The 12,205-nt window shown below is 42.1% G+C and overlaps 1 protein-coding gene across 1 annotated transcript in view; it reads right to left on the bottom strand.

Annotated features, from left to right (window-relative positions):
- The window catches only part of ATP6V1C1 (ATPase H+ transporting V1 subunit C1), a 92,465-nt gene extending 89,130 nt beyond the window's left edge, over positions 1-3,335 (bottom strand). Inside the window, exon 1 of the mRNA XM_030937654.1 lies at positions 3,179-3,335. The gene's annotated coding sequence lies outside the window, so the exon portion shown is untranslated. The remainder of the gene's footprint in view (positions 1-3,178) is intronic.
- Positions 3,336-12,205: the final 8,870 nt, after the last annotated feature.

Genomic DNA, 12,205 nt, shown 5'->3' with positions numbered 1-12,205 from the left:
GGCGTGGTGGCGGGCGCCTGCAGTCCCAGCTACTCGGGAGGCTGAGGCAGGAGAATGGTGTGAACCTGGGAGGCAGAGCTTGCAGTGAGCTGAGATCCGGCCACTGCACTCCAGCCTGGGTGACTGAGCGAGACCCCATCTCAAAAAAGAACCTCCCCTTCCTATCGTGGAACCCCTGTTCTTTTTCTCTCCTGTTTCTTACTCTTCCTTTCTATCTGTGTATAGCATGATAATGCCATAATTAGAATCTCACAGTCTATAGCTTCTGCAGAAAATTTTGCTAAATTCTGGATTTTCCATGCTAAGTCAAAATACTTGCGTGGCTTTTTAGAGACCCATTAGTGTATCTTGTGACTCAATTTGCCAGAATCCCAAATGCAACAATCTGTTTAGATTATACCGTTGGTCCCTTTATAGAGTTAAACTTCTAGACCCCTTTATTCTTCTTTTTTAACCCAACCATGGAATAGGATGGCCAGGTCTGCTGACCATATTGCAAGGAGGCTATGCACAAAAAGGAGAACATTAACAGAGCTATTTACAAGAATGCCTATCTACATAGGTATTTTGGCAGACTTCTAGGACGTAATAACTCAGTATCAGTCTCTTGGTTAGAAACAGGTGATGCCAGCTAATTACGCCATAACTGAAGTCTCCCAAGGAGGAGCCTTGTTCACCCTAGGTACATCCTTCCCCCCCACCCCCTAGGCTTTCAGGAATGTCCTAGGTACATATTCATCAGCAGAGAATTTAACTGTCAGCCATATGCTTGGACCACCCCATATCTTGACAGATGGAGAATGAAAGGTCAGTGGGGACTAGGGATTTTTTTTTTTTTTTTTTTTTTTTTTTTTTTTAGACAGAGTCTCGCTCTGCCCCCAGGCTGGAGTGCAGTGGCGCGATCTCCGCTCACTGCAAGCTCCGCCTCCCGGGTTCACGCCATTCTCCTGCCTCAGACTCCCGAGGAGCTGGGACTACAGGCGCCAGCCACCTCGCCCGGCTAGTTTTTTTCTATTTTTAGTAGAGATGGGGTTTCACCGTGTTAGCCAGGATGGTTTCGATCTCCTGACCTCGTGATCCGCCCGTCTCGGCCTCCCAAAGTGCTGGGATTACAGGCTTGAGCCACCGGGCCCGGCCGGAACTAGGGATTTTAAAGGTGCCATTGTCACTACACAACCAGTCAGAAGCTAAACATTGGTACACCCCTCTAAACCTGCATCATAGATTAAAAAGAAACTGACCAGCAGATGACAACCCTGCCAAGGGGGCATCATATGTTAGGTCCATTTTCCCATGGCTTGGGATGACTACAAATGAAATAAAGGTCAAAAATTTTTCTTTGACATTAGTTACTATTGCAGGTTCTACAGCTATGGCTATAGCTATCCAACAAAAATATCTAAATTCTTTTACTCAAGTAGTTTTAGATAATAGGCTTGCATTGGACTATTGGCTGAACAAGGAAGAGTCTATGCAATAAGCTCATTTTACCCTATTCCTCCTGTTGTGCCTGGATAAATACCTCTTTTATTAGAAACTCAATCACAAGAAATTAACAAACAGGCCACCTGGTTAAAACAAGTTGAATCCCCCTCTGGTTCATTCCTTGACTTATTCAATTTTAGCTGGTTTAATTCATGAGGACCTTGGCTAAGGAGCATACTCTAGTCTCTTGGTATTATCCTCCTGATGGTCATCATTGTAATCACCCTGGTTTGCTGTATTCTGTCAAGAGTCTTAAATGCATGCTCTCAGCCATCAGCGGTACATTAGATGCTCTCACCTTGATCAGAGTGACAATAATGATGTAAACAACAAAAGGAATCTTTCTTCAATGAGCCTGACATCATGACTTGTGAGTTCCACAGAGACAAAGACAACTTACCTATGATGGTAACAGGGAGGGGTGCCTATGCCTAAGTATTGTTCAGTCTCTCATAAGAGGCTCACCAAAAACACAGAATAATTGTTTGTAACAAAAATTCTAACAGGGAGGGCATTAGACTGTTAAAGCAAACTAAATATGGCCTGAGAAAGAATTCGTGCTTCTATATTTGAGTCCTTGTGGACAAACTGTAACCTAGCTTAATAGGCATACAAAATTGAAAACCTAATTTAGAAGCATGCGCCTGTAACAACAGCTGAGTTTTGGCCAATCCCAGCAGCCATATTTCAGCCACTCATAGACTGCTAAGTGTTCAAACAGTGTTCAAATAAGGCAAACGCCAACCTGTAACCAATCCAGCTGTTTCTGTACCTCACTGCTGATTTCTGTACATCACTTCCCTTTTTCTGTTTATAAATTTGTTCTAACCACAAGCCTTCTCTGGAGTCTCTCTGAATCTGCTGTGATTCTGGGGGCTGCCCAATTCGTGAGTCATTCATTGCTTAATTAAACTCCTTTAAATTTAATTCGGCTGAAGTTTTTATTTTAACAAGATGGAGGCAACCCTAGTACTTTAGGTTCCTACATGTAAGCAGACTGGAGCCCAATGTAAAGAGTAAAACAAAACTCAAGACTACCAATAAGAAAACACCAGCTAACCTCTAACTAGGGTCTTTCCACCTAATCCAGTGAAGTACACTTTCATCTTCCCTTTGTGTAGAAGCTCACTGCCCATGCTGCTGCAATAAAGCATTCTGAATTTCTTTTGGTTCTGAGAGCTACCAATTCATGAATTGTTCTTTGCTCAAAATATACTATTAAATGTATATTATCTAAGGTTTTGAAACGTCAGTAATTTAAACATTAGTAACATTAAATTTCTACGTAAATAAACAACATAGAAAATAAATAGCAAGAGTAGGCAGGGTACGGTGGATCATGGCTGCAATCCCAGGAATTCAGGAGGCCAAGGCGGGTGGATCACCTGAGGTCAAGAGTTTGAGACTAGCCTGGCCAACATGGTGAAACCTTGTCTCCACTAAAAATATAAAAATTAGCTGGGCATGGTGGTGCACACCCGTAATCCCAGCTACTTGGGAGGCTGAGGCAGGAGAATTGCTTGAACCTGGAGGCAGAGTTTGCAGTGAGTCGAGATTGCACCACTGCACTCCAGCCTGGGCTACAGAGTAAGGCTCCCTCTCAAAAAAAAAAAAAAAAGAAGAAAAAGAAAACAAATATTAAGAGTAAATAAATTGTAAATGAAACAACAAGAGTCATTTGGATAGTGCTTACCTTCTTGTGTAACTTACAACATGGAGAGAGCATCTTTTCTCTGACTTGATGAACTGCTGTCGTTTCTAAGACTGGATCAGCTTCTCACGTTGTATCCTTTGTTTCTTCAATATCATGAAAAATCTCCCAGAGTTGCTTCAATGTGAAGTTTCTGCCAGGACCACTTCTTCTGCGACAGCATGCTTTTTGCCACACTTCCTTCCTCATTTATGTTAAGTTTGCCTTTCTAAGTTCCTCTAGCTGGGACTCTTGAATGACGCAGTGGCCACATTCTCACAGTGAACTGTTTTTCTGTAACTCATTCAATTCAGAATTCACTTCCAGCGTTACCACTTTTTGGACTTTTTTCTGTGCTTTGATCTTTGTTGGCCAATTTCCTCTTTTGAGTATCCATTATTGTAAATCATCCTGTGTCTTCATTCACAGGAAAATCAGCAACACAACTACATGCTTTGCTGTGTATGAACTGAACATATGTGCAGTGGCCAATCATCAGTGGACTTTGAAAGGAGTGGTGTGATTGGTTATTGATCATGCTATGCATCTGTTATTTACATAGTGATTTGTGGACTAAAGAGCTGACAGTGAGGTTTGTACTTTGTGTAATTGTGCACAGTTAATAATGTTGTAGCTGAAATTTAAACCATGTTGTTGGGGTTCTGGTGTGATTTAAGTGGTGGTAACTAAGATTTGTGCATATTGGGATCATGCAAAGTGAGGACTAACTATACTTCCAGCCCTTACCAAGACTTATCCAGCTGCTGCCATTATCAAATGTCCGATACATCTGCAACAGAGACCAACACTGAGCCCCTGATGTGACACCATTCCTCAACAAGACCAACTGGCCACTTGATGGAAGCTGACTACCTCAGGTCTCTTCCATCCTGGAAGGGTCAGTGGTTTGATCCCACAGGACATATTCAGGTTATGAGTTTTCCTATATAAATGTAAATGTCTAAACATAATTCTTTGTCACTGAATAGAATGCTTCAGAATATATATACTATTATTTAGAAAAACATTTAAATAATGTAAAAACAATATTAAATATTGATACATATATAGAACTTTTAAAGTATTTTTTAATAGATTGATTAGATACACACTACACTCCCTGCAAGGATTCAGGTGGTGGAGAGTAAAGCAGTGAAGATCTCTTGCTTTGCAGAAATATTTATTGGATTTCATATACTTTTAAGGCCGTATTGGAAGCTGGCAAAGATCCCACTTAGTCCTGGTTGGTAAGTAAACACAGCCTGCTTTTTAGCTTCCAGCTCTTTGCAGAGAACAATGATCCTCCTTTTCCTTTCTCCAGGGCTAACCCACTTCTTCCTACACTCAGATTTCTGATTCTGGAATACAAAATGTATACTGTGAAAGCCTGAGGGAAAGGAATGCCCTCCCACCCCCACCCCAGCCCTCCTATCCCCTCAGCCCCCACTCCTGTCACAATTAAGCACAGCGGCAAGGAGCACTAGGACCCAGCACTTGACCCTGTCTGTTTTCGGGACCCTCTGTCTGCAAGTGGGTGAAGAACCACTGAATCTTTCTTGTTTCTTAAATTTTGTTTGGGTTTTCTTTTAGAGGCTGGTGTCTTGCAATGTCATTCAGGCTGGAGTGGCACACTCATAGCTCACTGCAGCCTCAAATTTCTGGGTTCAGGCGATCCTCTTGCAGCAGCCTCCTAAGTAGCTGGGACTACAGGTGTGTGCCACAGTGTCTGGCTGAATCTTGCTGAAAGGAGCTTAGTCAGAACTGGAGACCTACTGAAAACCACCCTTGTGAGTGAGGCATAGGCATACTAATGGTGCCCCACTATTGCCCAACATCCCAACATCCCAACATTGGGGTTGCTGCTGGTACTCCTTCTACCCTGTTTGGTATGGGCTGGGCACTGAGCTCAGGGAGCAGCAAGAAGGTAAAAGGACTTCATATTTTCCAGTCTGGGCAAGGAAAGGGCAGACTATCTTAATGCCTTCTTTGGAAAGAGAAGGTTTGGCCCTCCCTTTTTGCATAAACTGCTGAGACATGCAGCACTGTAGGAATACCCAGAATTTATTGCAAACTCCCCAAGATTTGGTTCAATCTGATTTATCATTTCCAAATTCCACTTAATAGAGTGTATTTCTTGCTGATTTTATTTAATTTATTTTTTACCCTATCCTAACCAGAATGCTTTTGAGTTTCCCCTGGTGTTTTTTATTTGTTTGTTTGTTTGTTGTTTTTTTTTTCTCTCTCTCATAGGTTGAAATTATCAGAGTCTGAGATTTTCCTACCTATAAGAGTTTGCAACCCAGCCAATGAAGGGAGTAAAAAAATATTATGTCAAAATATTTTACATACTGAATTTCAAAAAGCAATTATTTGAGATTTTTTAGACACTAATGTATTCTTTATACCAACTTCAACCAAAGGGATGGCAGAAAGCAGAAAAGATTGTCTCATTATTGAGAATAAAGATCAATTCTATTTTACAAGACTGGGATCTTTCAGAATTAAGTAAGACAAGGTTTGCAAAGCACCTGGTAGTTTGCCTGGCATATAGAAGGTGCTTAATAACTCAGTTGTCATTATGTTTTATATGTACCATATTAATTCTACAGTGCAGTTTAGGAAGACTCTTGCTCTCTCTAAACCAGCCTTTCTCACAGGTTAGTGTGCAATTAAATTACCTGGAGTTTTGTTAAATTGCAGATTCTGATTCAGTGGGTCTGGGCTGAGGCCTGAAAGATCTGAAAGATGCATTTCTTTTTTTTTTTTTTTTTTTTTTTTTATTTTTTTTGAGACAGGGTCTCATTATGTGCCCAGGCTGGAGTGCAGTGGCATGATCACAGCTCACTGAAGCCTCAACCTCCCAGACTCAATTGATCCTCCCGCCTCAGCTTCCCAAGCAGCTGGGACTACAGGTATGTACCATCAGACCTGGCTAAGTTTTTGTATTTTTTGTAAAGACAGGGTCTCATTATGTTGCCCAGGCAGGTCTCAAACTCCTGGGCTCAAGCAATCCTTCTGCCTCAGCCTCCCAAAGTGCTAGGATTACAGGAGTGAGCCAGAGTGCTCAGAAAGATGCCTTTCTTTCTCTCTCTCTCTTTCTTTCTTTCTTTCTTTCTTTCTTTCTTGAGGGGAGGAGGTTAGGGAGGGGGGAGGGGGAGGGAGGGAGAGGGAAGGAAGGAAGAGAAGGAAGAAGGAAGGAGAGGGATGGAGGTGTGCTGGAGGAGAGCGGTGCTTGGGAGGGTGGAAGGGAAGGAAGGAAGGGAAGGAATGAAGGAAAGGAAGGAAGGAAGGGAGGGAGGGAAAGGAAGGACTCCTTCCTTCCTTCCTTCTTTCGTACTTCTTCTCCTGCCTTTCCGCCTTGCTTCCTTCGTCCGCTTCCTTCCTTCCTTCCTTCATTCCTCCTTCCTTCTCTTCTTTCTTTCTTTCTTTCTTTCTTTCTTTCTTTCTTTCTTCTTCTTTCTTTCTTTTTTACTTTTAAGCTCACGAGTACATGTTCAGGTTTGTTACATAAGTAAATTTGTGTCATAAGGGTTTGTTATACAGATTATTTCATCACCCAAGTATTAAGCCTAGTACCCATTCATTATTTTTTCTGATCCTGTCCCTCCTCTTACCCTATATGCAGTTCTAACAAGCTCCCAGGTGTTGCTGATACTGCTGGAATGAGAACCACACTCGGAGTTATCAGGGTTCTACCTTATCGGTTGAAATGACCGTTCCTACTCATTTCTAACCCTACAGTTGTATGCTGTTTGTTTCATCTCACGTGCCTTGCTTTGACCCCCAACCATCCGTTCAGATCCCACATAACATCCACGATACAGTTTATGCTCCACTCTCTTGATTAAACCTTTCTGCCAAATTATTATATTAACTGATTAGTATTGTCTCTAAAACCCTGAATCAAATTTAATTGGATTCCTCTTATCAGGATTGGTAAGAAGTTGCTTAGTTAACCTGAAAAGTTGGTTAAGGCAGGCAAATCATAATTTAAACATACCTACTTTAAATGTTTAAGAACATTTAAATGTGCATTTGTTGGCCAGTTTTTTGACATGGGGCCTAGTCCTTTTGTTTGAGTAGATCTCCCTTGAGATATATTCTGCCTCTTCTTTCTTACACAAGCCATCCCTATATATATTGATTAATCCTTCTTGAGTTGTGCATTATTTCCTAAAACTTCCATAGATTTCCTGGCCACACCTAATTTGACCATATTTTCTTTTTGTGAGATAGTTCCTTGCTATGTTGTCCAGGTTGGACTTGAATGCCTGGGCTCAAGCGATCCTCCTCAGTCTCCTGAGTAGCTGGAACTACAGGCACATGCTACATACCCCATGTGACCGTACTTCTTTAGTGACTTACCTTAGTTCATTTTACTTGTTTTCCATACACATTGCAAGTCTTTCTTTTTGCCCTCAGATTTCATTGGTCTCTTTTTTTTTTTTTTTTTTCTGAGACGGAGTTTTTGCTCTGTCGCCCAGGCTGGAGTGCAGTGGCGCAATCTTGGCTCACTGCAAACTCCACTTTCCAGGTTCACGCCATTCTCCTGCCTCAGTCTCCCGAGTGGCTGGGACTACAGGCGCCCGCCACCACGCCCAGCTAATTTTTTGTATTTTTAGTACAGATGGTGTTTCACCGTGTTAGCCAGGATGGTCTCAATCTCCTGACCTCATGATCCGCCCACCTCGGCCTCCCAAAGTGCTGGGATTACAGGCGTGAGCCATCGCGCCTCGCCTCATTGGTTTCTTAATTTTTAAAATTAGTTACAAAAGCAAACACAAATCAAGTCCAGAAACAAACACAGCCAACTACTCTTAGGCATACAGCTCAACTGTGGGAGGAGAAGATGGGGGATAGTATCTGTGGTGGGCTGAATAATGGCACCTCAAAGATGTTCATGTCCTAATTCCAGAAACTTACAAATGTTTCTTGTATGGCAAAAGGGATTTTTCAGGTATGATTAAATTAAGGCTCTTTCCTGAATTATCTGGATGGGCCCAATGTACTTCCAAAAGTCGTTGTAAGAGGCAGGCAGGAGGGTCAGTAAGTAGTAGGAGATGTGACTGTCTTAACCTTTTTGTGTTGCTATAAAAGTATATACCCAGGGCTGCGTAATTTATAAAGAAAAAGAGGTTTAATGATTCCAAGTGAAGTAACTCAGGAATGGAAAACCAAATATCATATGTTCTCACTTATGAGTGGGTGCTAAGCTATGAGGATGCAAACGCATAAGAATGATAATAATGGACTTTGGGGACTTGGGGGGAAGGGTGGGAAGGAGGTGAAGAATAAAAGACCACTGCGTACAGTGTATACTGTTTGGGTGACAGGTGCACCAAAATCTCAGAAATCACCACTAAAGAACTTATCTATGTAACCAAAAACCACCTGTTCTCCAAAAACTATTGAAATCTTTTTTTTTTTTTAAGAGGTTTATTTGGCTCACAATTCAGAAAGTTAACGACTGGGCATCTGCACCTGGTGAGGGTCTCAGGCTGCTTCTATTCACAGTGGGAAGAAAAGGGGAACTGGCTTATGCAGAGATCCCGTGGTGAGAGAGGAAGTGGAAACGTAGGGGAGGTGCCAGGACCTTTTTTTTTTTTTTTTTGGAGACAGGGTCTTACTCTGTTGCCCAGGCTGGAGTGCAGTGGTGCCATCACAACTCACTGCAATCTCAAACGCCTAGACTCAAGTGATCCTTCTGCCTCAGCCTCCCGAGTAGCTGGGACTACAGGTGCATGCCACCATGCCTGGCTATCCAGACTCTTTTTAAACAACCAGCTCTGATGGGAATTAATAGAGTAAGAATTCACTAGCTCCTGAGGGAGGACGCTAATGTATTCATGAGGGATCCGCCTTCATGACCCAAATGCCTCCCAATAGGCCTCACCTCCAACATTGGGGATTAAATTCAAAATGAAGTTTGGGTGGGACAAATATCCAAACCATAGCAATGATGGTAGAAGCAAGAAGTTGGAGTGACACCAAGAAAGAGCCACAAGGCAAGGAAGCCGGCAGCCTCTTGAAGCTGAAAAAGGCAAGGAAACCAATTTTTCCCTCAGACCTCCAGAAAGAAACAGCCTGTACAAGACCCTGACTTTAGCCCACTGAACCTGATTTTTGACTTCTGAGCTCCAGAACTGTAATGTGATAAATCTGTGTTTTAAGCTATTATGTTTGTGATAATCTGCTACAGCAGCCAAAGGAATCTTAATACAGTACCCAAATGTCCTGTTCTCAAGAGGCACTCAGAGTGTAGTGTGGTGCTGAGGGAATGCATTCATCTGTCTGGCAGCTGCAGTAAGTGAAGGGTAATTGAAAGCACTTCTGCAGTTAATCTGGGACTGTATTTTTGTTCACTAGTTCTTTCATATGTCTTGCCAAACAGATGGCAAGTTCTTTGAGAGCATCAACAGGTTCTTTTGCTGACTTTGCATTTTGAGAGAGAGCATTTTTAAGGGGTAACTAATCACTTGAAGTATTTATAATTCAAAAACAGTCTGTGTGGAGCCAGGCACCTGCCTAGAGTGCCTGTAGTCCCAGCTCCTCAGGAGACTGAGGAGGAAAGTTTGTTACATCCCGGAGTTTGACTCTACCCTAGGCAACATAGTAAACCCCTCATCTCAAAAAAAAAAAAAAAAAAAAAAAAAGGGTTGGTGTAGAATTTTTGTCTCTTAATCTTTAATGTATTTAAGGTTTGATTTCCTCCCTGTCAAGACAGTTGGATTCTCTACTGTGCTTTTTAAAAATTCTTTAATCAGGCCAGGCACGGTGGCTCACATCTGTAATCCAAGCACTTTGGGAGGTGGAGGTAAGTGGATCACCTGAGGTCAGCAGTTCCAGACCAGCCTGGCCAACGTGGTGAAACCCCGTCTCTACTAAAAATACAAAAATTAGCCAGGTGTAGTGGTGGGTGCGTGTGATCCCAGGTACTCAGGAGGCTGAGGCAGGATAATTGCTTGAAACGAGGAGGCGGAGGTTTCAGTGAGCCAAGATTGAGCAAGATTCTGTCTCAAAAAAAAATACATATATATAAAATATAAAAAATATATACATATATAAGTATATATAAATATATAAGTATATATAAATACATAAATATACACAAATATATAAATATATATTTATGATGTGAGATAGAAAAAGCATAGCAAAGGTTTTAGAGTCACACTGGCCTGCTTTCTGCTCTCACCAACTCTGTGGCCTTGGATCTATTAGCAGATATCTCTGACTTTAATTTCTTCTTATGTAAAATGGGAATTATAATAGTACTGTCTGTTCAGACTGCTATAAGAAAATGTCATAAATGAAGTAGCTTATAATAAGAGAGATTTATGGCTCACAGTTCAGGAGGCTGGGAAGTCTAAGATCAAGGTACTAACAGATTCAGCCTGGTGAGGGCTTCCTGGTTCATACATGGTGCCTTCTCACTGTGTCCTCACATTGTGAAAGGGGTGAACGAGCTTTCTGGGTCTTATTTATTTATTTATTTATTTATTTATTTTTGAGATGGAATCTCACTTTGATCTCGACTCACTGCAACTTCCACCCCCCAAGTTCAAGCGATTATCCTGCCTCAGCCTCCCAAGTAGTTGGGATTACAGGCACCTGCCACTGTGCCCAGTTAATTTTTGTATTTTTAGTAGAGATGGGGTTTCACCATCTTGGCCAGGCTGGTCTTGAACTCCTGACCTCATAATCCACCTGCCTCCGCCTCCCAAAGTGTTGGGATTATAGGCATGAGCCACCGCACCTGGCCTCGGGTCTCTTTTAGAAGAGCACTAAATCCACCCTCATCACCTAATCACCTCCCAAAAGCTCCACCTCCTAACACCATCAACACAGGCATTAGGATTTCAACATATGAATTTGGTAGGGGACACAAACATTCAGACCACAGCAAATACCCGACTAATAGGTTTGTTGGGAGGAATGAATAAAGTACAAAAAAAATGCTTGGCCCATAGACACCTAAAAATAACAGTGATTCTTGCCATTGTATTGTTGATAGGGGTAATGCCCTAGGATGGTATAAAGGAGTGAAAGGACACTGATCGTAACAATGAAGATCATCAGACCTTATATATTTTAAAATTAAAAGGACTCTCCAAGGCTATATATTATAGAATAGGGGTTGGCCAACTAGGGCCCACAAGCCAAATCTGACCTGCCTTCTGTTTTTATAAATAAAGTTTTATTGAGACACAGCCATGCCCATTTGTTCAGCTATTGTCCATGGCCACTTTTTGCACTACAATGGCAGAATTGAGTAGTTGTGCCAGACTTTATAGCCACAGAGCCTAAAATACTATTTGTCCTCCTACAGAAAAAAAAGTTTGACAGCCCCTGATCTGGAACACCTAATTTTACAGATAAGGAAAAAGGCCCAAATAAGATAGGTGACTTTTTCCACAGTCATACGGCTTGTTAAGGACAGAACCAGAACAAAAACTTAGATGCCTTGACTCCCAGTTCAAAGGTCTAGTGAGGCAGAAGAGATCACAGCTTCCCTCTGAGTCCAGTTCCAAATGGGGTGCTTGGTGGAGTTTGGCTCCGATTTTGGCTTCTAGAAAAGAGCTGCCGAGTGTCTTTCCCAGACATCCCTAGGTTGGTTCCCACCTCCTTGTTCTGACATGTGCAGCTGGTAGACTTACCCTACAAGAAACGCTAAACAGAGTCCTTTAAGTGGAAATGAAAGGGCACTAGACAGTAACTTGAAACCACGTGAGGAAATAAAGAGCACCGGTAAACGTACCTACCTAGGTAAAAACAAAGCCAGTGTTATTATATTTTTAGTTTGCAATTCCTTTTCTTCTCTGTATGATTTCAAACACAAGTGCATAAATAATAATTATAGGTGTATATTAATTGCCACATAATGTCTAAAGATGTAATTTGTGACAATACGGCCGGGCGCGGTGGCTCACGCCTGTAATCCCAGCACTTTCGGAGGCCAAGGCAGGCGGATGGCAAGGTCAGGAGATCCAGACCATCCTGGCTAACACGGTGAAACCCTGTCTCTCTCTC

This window comes from Rhinopithecus roxellana, chromosome 9, assembly GCF_007565055.1.
Source record: "Rhinopithecus roxellana isolate Shanxi Qingling chromosome 9, ASM756505v1, whole genome shotgun sequence".
Taxonomy (NCBI): domain Eukaryota; kingdom Metazoa; phylum Chordata; class Mammalia; order Primates; family Cercopithecidae; genus Rhinopithecus; species Rhinopithecus roxellana.
The sequence above is the reverse complement of the archived record's forward strand: the minus strand, read 5'-3'. Positions and strand labels throughout refer to the sequence as shown.